This window comes from Heterocephalus glaber, unplaced genomic scaffold (genome assembly GCF_053883595.1).
Source record: "Heterocephalus glaber isolate CG9 unplaced genomic scaffold, H.glaber_assembly_v1.0 deba00001429, whole genome shotgun sequence".
NCBI classification, from domain to species: domain Eukaryota; kingdom Metazoa; phylum Chordata; class Mammalia; order Rodentia; family Bathyergidae; genus Heterocephalus; species Heterocephalus glaber.
Genome location: NW_028258294.1, coordinates 4,668,509 through 4,675,980, shown reverse-complemented (window position 1 = coordinate 4,675,980; position 7,472 = coordinate 4,668,509). Strand labels below are relative to the sequence as shown.

At 41.3% G+C, this 7,472-nt stretch overlaps 1 pseudogene; it reads left to right on the top strand.

Annotated features, from left to right (window-relative positions):
- Nucleotides 1–3,097: 3,097 nt before the first annotated feature.
- LOC147827851 (uncharacterized) lies at nucleotides 3,098–5,748 on the top strand (annotated as a pseudogene).
- Nucleotides 5,749–7,472: the final 1,724 nt, after the last annotated feature.

The window sequence follows — 7,472 nt, the reverse complement described above, 5'->3', positions numbered from 1 at the left end:
ATTCTGAGTGATATGTATGTATGTACGTTGTGAGAATAGAAGGAGGGAGGAAATAAACAACTTGTCACAAAACCCAATTTCCTATGTCTTTAAGAGCCATTTATCGCCATCTTGACCCAGTTCCATTTCTTTCTCAAGTCAAGCTAACCAACAGCAGGCCATAAGCCAGGGTCTTAGGTTCTTTTCTCAGAAAGCCTTAGTGTTGCACCTGGCTAAGGCCTTCAGAGAGTTAAGCATCCTTAGCTTCAAGTTGAGCTCCAGTGTGAGCAACTTGGTGGATTATAGCTCTCAGTGTGATCCTGGCGAGCCTACTCTCAAGGGAGCACACCAGCACCAAACAGTCTAAACTTAAGAAAATCAGCTCACCTAACTATATCAACAAGGGTGGCAATGTCACCACTACAGAGGGCTCCATCCTTCATGTCAGGGCCATGCTCATCCTGGCCAAAAGGGATAAACAAGCATGGACTGAGATTTATAAGACAGGAAAGACTGGCTCCAGCAGGGATGACCTACCTAGGAATCACTGAGCCCCCAGGGCAGCATGCAGAGGAGGTCCTCCCCTCATCACTCAGCTGTGCTCAGGAAATGGGAAGCTTGGGCCCATTAGGGGGACATCTAGGAAGGAAGACTAGGTGAACATGAACTGATAGCAAGAGTAGATAGAAGATAAAAAACTTTAGTTCCTGCCCTCAAGGAGTTGACATTTAGTATATGAAACAGACAAGCAAATTAATAGTGCCAATATAATGACTCTAAGCTGGGAGTGAACATGTAGTAGTGCAGGGAGTGGTAGGAGAGAAAGGAAGAAGATCCATTTCTGCCTGGAGAGTCACAGAGACTTGGGAAACAGTTAAAATGCTCTGTACCACAGATGCCTCACTGTAATCCCCAAGTTTAATTAAGAGCACTTAGGAAAAAAACAACAACGGAAATGCTAACAGTACATTTTTAAAGCTACACCTGCTGTTACCTATTTAAAAAGAACGATCAAGTGAAGTTAATTTCCTTCATGTATTTTTTCTATAAAATTATTTCTGAAGGATAGTTTCCACTTAGAAAATAATTTCTTTTAAGGTAGATTTCTTTAGACTTGGCATTTAAATCCAAGCTCCAGAAGTATTGTTCTATGCCAAAGCCTGTCATTCAGGAGTACTTGAAGACAGTTCAGGAAACAGGAGGCTAGATGGGAAGAGATAACAGACAGATAAAATGTGGACCTCTCCCCAGCATAGGTATCCTGTTTCCAGGATTCATGATGTGGAGCGGGTTTGGAAAGCAGTAGTATTTTCCACTGGGTGCACATGGCCTTGCTGGGACACCTGAAATTCCTGGAGCCCTGATCTAAGGATCCTTTTCAGAAGTTAGGAAATTCTGCAATTATGTTTTCCAAAAGGATATTTTAAAGAAAAACTTTTAAGTGTTACGTGAACTTCATCATGTTTATCCTAGAGAGAAAATGTGACCCAAACTTACATTGACAAAAAGGAATAATTATTCTCTTCTCTTCTCCCAGGGTTTAGAAACAAAACCAGTAAATCAACTCATAGATCTTTACTTCTCACTTACAACAGGAGTTGCACTCTGCTGAGTCCCAGGGTATGCAAGAGGTAGAGGGCCTATGGGAGAATTATATCAATGAATAAGCCATAACATTTTGTCACTTTTAAAAAAAGCTTTGTCACTCACATAACTCTATAAAATTCTCTCTAACACCTCCCTCAAATAGTAAAATCAATACAGATCATGGATTTATTAAAGAACTGAGAGATTTAAATAAATAAATTGGCTAAGGAATCAGTAAAAATTATTCTGACATTGAGATGCAATTACAAGAAAAATAAAATTAAAATGGCAAGAAAATGTAGTTAATTTTGAAAGGGACAAGATAAATTTCAAATAGAAATAATAAATAGGCTTCTAGAGTATTTGATAATCAAATTAATAAAGAGGAGAAATTATGAATGCATGGGAATTTTTTGCTGATTGACACATTGACAATGACAATATTAGACATTGATAACAAACTAAATAATATTGTCATTTCAGAGAGTGTTTAATGCTAGTACTGTGCAAGAGTAATTGAAATCTTACATACATATATACAGAAATTTTGTGTGATAGTTAATTGTAATGTCAAGTTGAATAAGAAGTGCCTAACAGATGAATCTTATCATTATGAATATCTAAAATGTACTAATAAAATTAATTTTAAAAAAGAAAAATAAATGCTTAACAGATTATAGTTTAGCACAGTTCTGGGTGCATCTGGATGATGGACTTATGAAGAGGGAAGACCCACCCTGGATGTGATTGACACAAACAAATAGACTTATAGCCTGGATGGAATAAAAAGGAAAAGAAGAAAGTTTCTCCTTTATTCCTTGTTTGGAGGAGCTACAGTCTTTGCTATTGCCTTTGGACATCAGTCTCCAGGCTCCCAGCTCAGACCCTTCACCTTCCAGATACAGACTTGCCTAGGACTCTGCACTAAGATCCAGGCCTTAGACTTTTGACCACATCCTCTGGCTCTCCAGTGCACAGACAGCCTTTTTGCATTCTTCCACCCCTGACCATTGTAAGCCCACCTTGTAAATCCTTTATATATCATATCTAAACCTGTTCCTCAAGTGAACCCTGACACAGATTTTATATAATATGTATGGCACCAGTTCTGAATTAATGCTGACTCTAGGAGATCCAAAATGTCACTGTGGCCCTCCAGTAAGAGTAGGATCCTATGGAGGTCAGGTGATCAATGGAGTTTTAGCAAAAGTCTGACTCAGGTGGATCCAGCAGGTCCCTGAGTCCACTCTAATAGTCCCCCATTCCAGAATTCATAATTGGGATAGGTATACTTAGCACTTGGCAGAATCCTCACATTAGCTCCCTAATTTGTACTGCAAGGAGTATTATGATTAGAAAGGCTGGATGGAAGCCATCAGGGTTGCATTTGCCTGGGAAAATAGTAAAGCAAAATCATCACATGCCTTGAAGGATTACAGAGATTACTGCCACTATCTAGGACTTGAAAGATCCAGGGATGGTAGTTCCCACCACATCCCAATTTAATTCTCTTATTTTGCCTCTGCAGAAGATGGATGGATCTTGGAGAATGATGGTGGATTACCATAAATTTAATCAAGTGGTGACTCCAACTGCAGCTGCTGTACAAGATGAAGTTTCCTTGCTTGAGCAGATTAACACATCTCCTGGTAATGGATATGCAGTTATTTCTTTGGCAAATGCTTTCTGCTCTGTACCTATCCATAAGGCCCACAAGAAACAAATTGCTGTCAGCTAGCAAGGACAGCAATACACCTTCATGGTCCTGCATCAGGGTTATATTAACTGTCTAGCCATGTGTCATAATTTAGTTCACAGGCATCTTGTCTTTCTCTTCCAGAAAGTATCCTACTGGTTCTTTACATTGATGATATTATGCTGATTGGATCAAGTGAGATAAAGGCAGCCACCACTCTAGGTTTGCTAGTAAAGCATTTGTGTGCCAGAGGATGGGAAATAAATCCAACTAACATTCAAGACCCTCTACCTCAGTGAAATTTCTAGGAGTCCAGAGATACCTCTTCAAGGTGAAGGGTAAGTTGTTATATATGGCTCCCCTAAAACCAAAAAGGAATCACAATATCAAGTGGGCCTATTTGGATTTTGGAGACACATCACTCACTTAGGTATTTTACTCTGGCCCATTTACCAAGTGACTCACAAAGCTGCTTAGTTTTGAGTGGGACCCAGAACACAAAAAGGGTCTGCAACAGGTCCAGGCTGCTATGCAGACTGCTCTGCCACTGGGGCCATATGAACCTGCAGATCCAATGGTACTTGAGCTGTCAATGGCAGATAGGGATGCTATTAGGAGTCTCTGCCAGGTCCTCATAGGTGAATCATTGTGGAGGCCTTCAGGATTTTGGAGCAAGGCTGTAACATCATATGGAGACAACTACTCTACTTTTGCAAATCAGCTCTGGGCCTGTTACTTGGAAACTGAACACTTGACCCTGGGACACCAGGTTACCATGTTACCTGACTTGCTCATAATGACCTATGTATTATCTGATCCAGCACGTAATAAAGTTGGACATGCACAGCAGTAGTCCATCATTAAAGAAAATCATACGTACATGATAAAGCCCAAGCAAATCCAAAGGGCACAAGTTACATGCAGAAATTTCCCAAGTGCCCATGGCTCCTACTCCTGCTATATTGCCTTTTGTCTACCAGAATGTGCCTATGGCCTCATAGGGTGTACCATATGATCAGTTAACAGAGGAAGAGAAGACTAGGGCCTGGTTTAGAGATGGTTTTGCATGTCATGGAGGCCCCACACAAAAGTGGACAGCTGAAGTACTATACCCTCTTTCCAGGACAAACCCAAAGGACAATGGTAAAGGGAATCTTCACAGTGGACAGAACTTCAAGCAGTGCACCTGGTCATACATTTTGCTTGAAAGAAAAAAAGGCCAGATGTGTGATTATATACTGATTGATGGGCTTTAGTTCATTGTCTGGCTGGATGATCAGAGACTTGGAAGAAATATGACTGGCAATCTAGTGACAAAGATATTTGAAGAAGAAGGATTTGGATGGATTTCTCTATGTGAGTAAAGATATTTGTGTCCCATATAAATTCTCACCAAAAGGTTACCTCAGCAGAAGAAGACTTTAATAATTAAGTGGATAAGATGACCTATTTTGTAGATAACAGTCATCCTTTCTCTTCAACCACCCCTCCCATTGTTCAATGGGCTCATGAACAAAGTTACCATGGTGGCAGAGACACCAGGTAAGCATGGGTTTATCAACATGAACTTCCACTCACCAAGGCTGATCTGGCAATAGACCCTGCTGAATGCCCAATGTGCCAGCAGCAAAGATCAACAGAATCACTGATGTGGCACTATTCCCTGGGGCTCAGCCTGTGACTTAGTGGCAAGTTGACTATATTGGACAGCTCTCATCATGAAAATGGTAGTTCTTTGTCCTTACTGGTATAAACACTTATTCTGATATGAGAATTTGCCTTCCCTGCACATAATGTTCCTGCCAAAACTATCATCCATGGATTTATAGAATGCCTTATCCAATGCCATGATATTCCATATACCATTGCTTCTGGCCAAGGAATCCATTTTACAGCCAAATAAATGAGCCAATGGGCTCATGTTCATTGAATTCATTGGTCTTACCATGTTCTCACCATCCAAAAGCAGCTTGCTTGATAGAAAAATGGAATGGCCTTTTGAAAATGCAGTTACAAAGCCAGCTAGGTGGCAATACATAGCTGGACTGGAAATGGTTTTTCCAAAAGACTGTATATGTTTTGAAACAGTGTCCACTTGATGGTATGGGGTCTCCCATTGCCAGGATTTATAGGTCCTGGAATAAAGGGTGGAGGTGGAAATGGTACCACTCAGCATTACCCCCAGTGACCCACTGGCAAAATGTTTGCTTCCTGTTCCCATGACCTTATGCTGTGCTGGCCTAGCAGTCTTAGTTCCAGGGGGACTGCTTGTACCAGGAAACACAATAATGATTCCATTGAACTGGGACCTTAGACTTCCACCTTATCATTTTAGGCTCTTCATACCTCTGAGTAAACAAGCTAAAAAGGGAGTTATGGTGTTGGCAGGGTGATTGATCCAGATTATTAAGGGTAAATTTGACTATTACTCTATAATGGAGGGAATAAAGAATACAGTTAGAGTGCAGGAGATCCCTTAGGGCACCTCATAGTATTACCATCCCATTATTAAGGTCACCAGGAAACCAAGCAGGATCACAAATAGCCCAGAACCTTCAGAAATGAAAGAATGGGTCACCCAATGAGAAAAACAAAGCCCAGGCCTGCTGAGGTGCTTAGTGAATGGCCAAGGGAGTGCAGAATGGCTATAAAAGAAGTTAGTTATAGGAGCAACAGGAGGACCCCGGCACCCAGCATGGCCACAGCTTAGTGCTGTGCCACCAGGGAGGCACCTGGTGAGGTTCTACTGCTCCCAGCCCAGAGGAAGGGGCATCTGGGCTGCCCTTCCACAACTTCCAGACCAGAGGAAGGGGCTTCAGGCTGCCTTTCCACTGTTCCCAACCCAGAGTAAGGGGCTGGGCGGGCCACCATTCAATTACTTCTAGTCCAGAGGAAGGGGCTTCCAGGCCACCTTTCCACTGCACCCAGCACAGAGGAAGGGGCTTCCAGGCCACCTTTCCACCACTCCCAGCCCAGAGGAAGGGGCTTCTGGGTGGTCATTCCACAGCTCCCAGCACAGAGGAGGTGAGCTGAGCAGATGCCAACAGCAATCCCCCCATGCCCCACCCCCATCAAAATGAAAAGATATGTAAACAAGTCTCAAAAGGAGACTTCCAGATTACCTACAGCAACCCCAAAGGAAAAGCTGATGGAACACTCTGATACTCTACCACCTGGAATCCCTGAACTGGCAACAAAAGAGGATCTGGAAAAAATGAAATCAGAAATAATTTCTCAGATAACAGCAGAGATTGTGCCCATAATGCAAGACATGATTATTTAAATTTAGAAAAATCAGAGATTAAAAAATAGGGGACCTCGGGAACATGATGGAATCCCAACATAGGAAACAAATGGAATCCATAAAACAGATACAAACAGATTTCCAGGAGATCAAAAACTCCACTGAAAGTCTATAGAGCAGAATGATCCAATGTGAAGACAGAATTTCAGATATAGAAGATAAGATTGCAATTAGTGACCAGGAAAAGAAAAATTGCTTCAAAATAGTAAAGGACCATGAGAAATCAAGCCAGCAGCTGCTAGATGATGCAAAGAAGAATAACATATGACTGATTGGAGTCAATGAAGAAACAGTAGAGAGTGCAGATAACATAAAAAACTGTTCAGTGAAGTAATGGCAGAAAACTTTCCAAGCAGGGGAAAACAATTTAACATACAGATAAGTTAGGCACATAGGACTCCAAATAGCCTTGATCAAAAAAAACTTCACATATGCATATAATTATTAAGATTCCAGAAATCCAACAGAAGAACAAAGTTCTACAAGCAGTGAGAGAAAAGAAACAAATCACATACAAAGGAAAGCCCATCAGAATCACAGCAGACTTCTCAGCGCAAACCATCAAGGCAAGAAGAGCTTGGACTGGTATATTCCAAGCCCTAAAAGAAAACAGCCTCCAACCCAGATTGATGTATCCTGCAAAACTATCTTTCAAATTGATGGAGAAATATGATACTTTCATGACGAAGAGCACCTTAGGAACTTCATGAATACCAAACCAGCACCCAAAAAAATTTTACACACTACCCCAGGAACAGACAAGGAGGATCACAACCCCAGGAAGCACAGCAGAATGAACCTATCAGGCATGACAAGAAATTAAATGTAAAGGGGGAGAATCCAACAAAAAGAAAAAGTCATGACACTGATAAGTCAATATGTAACAGTTAGAACCATCAATGTTAA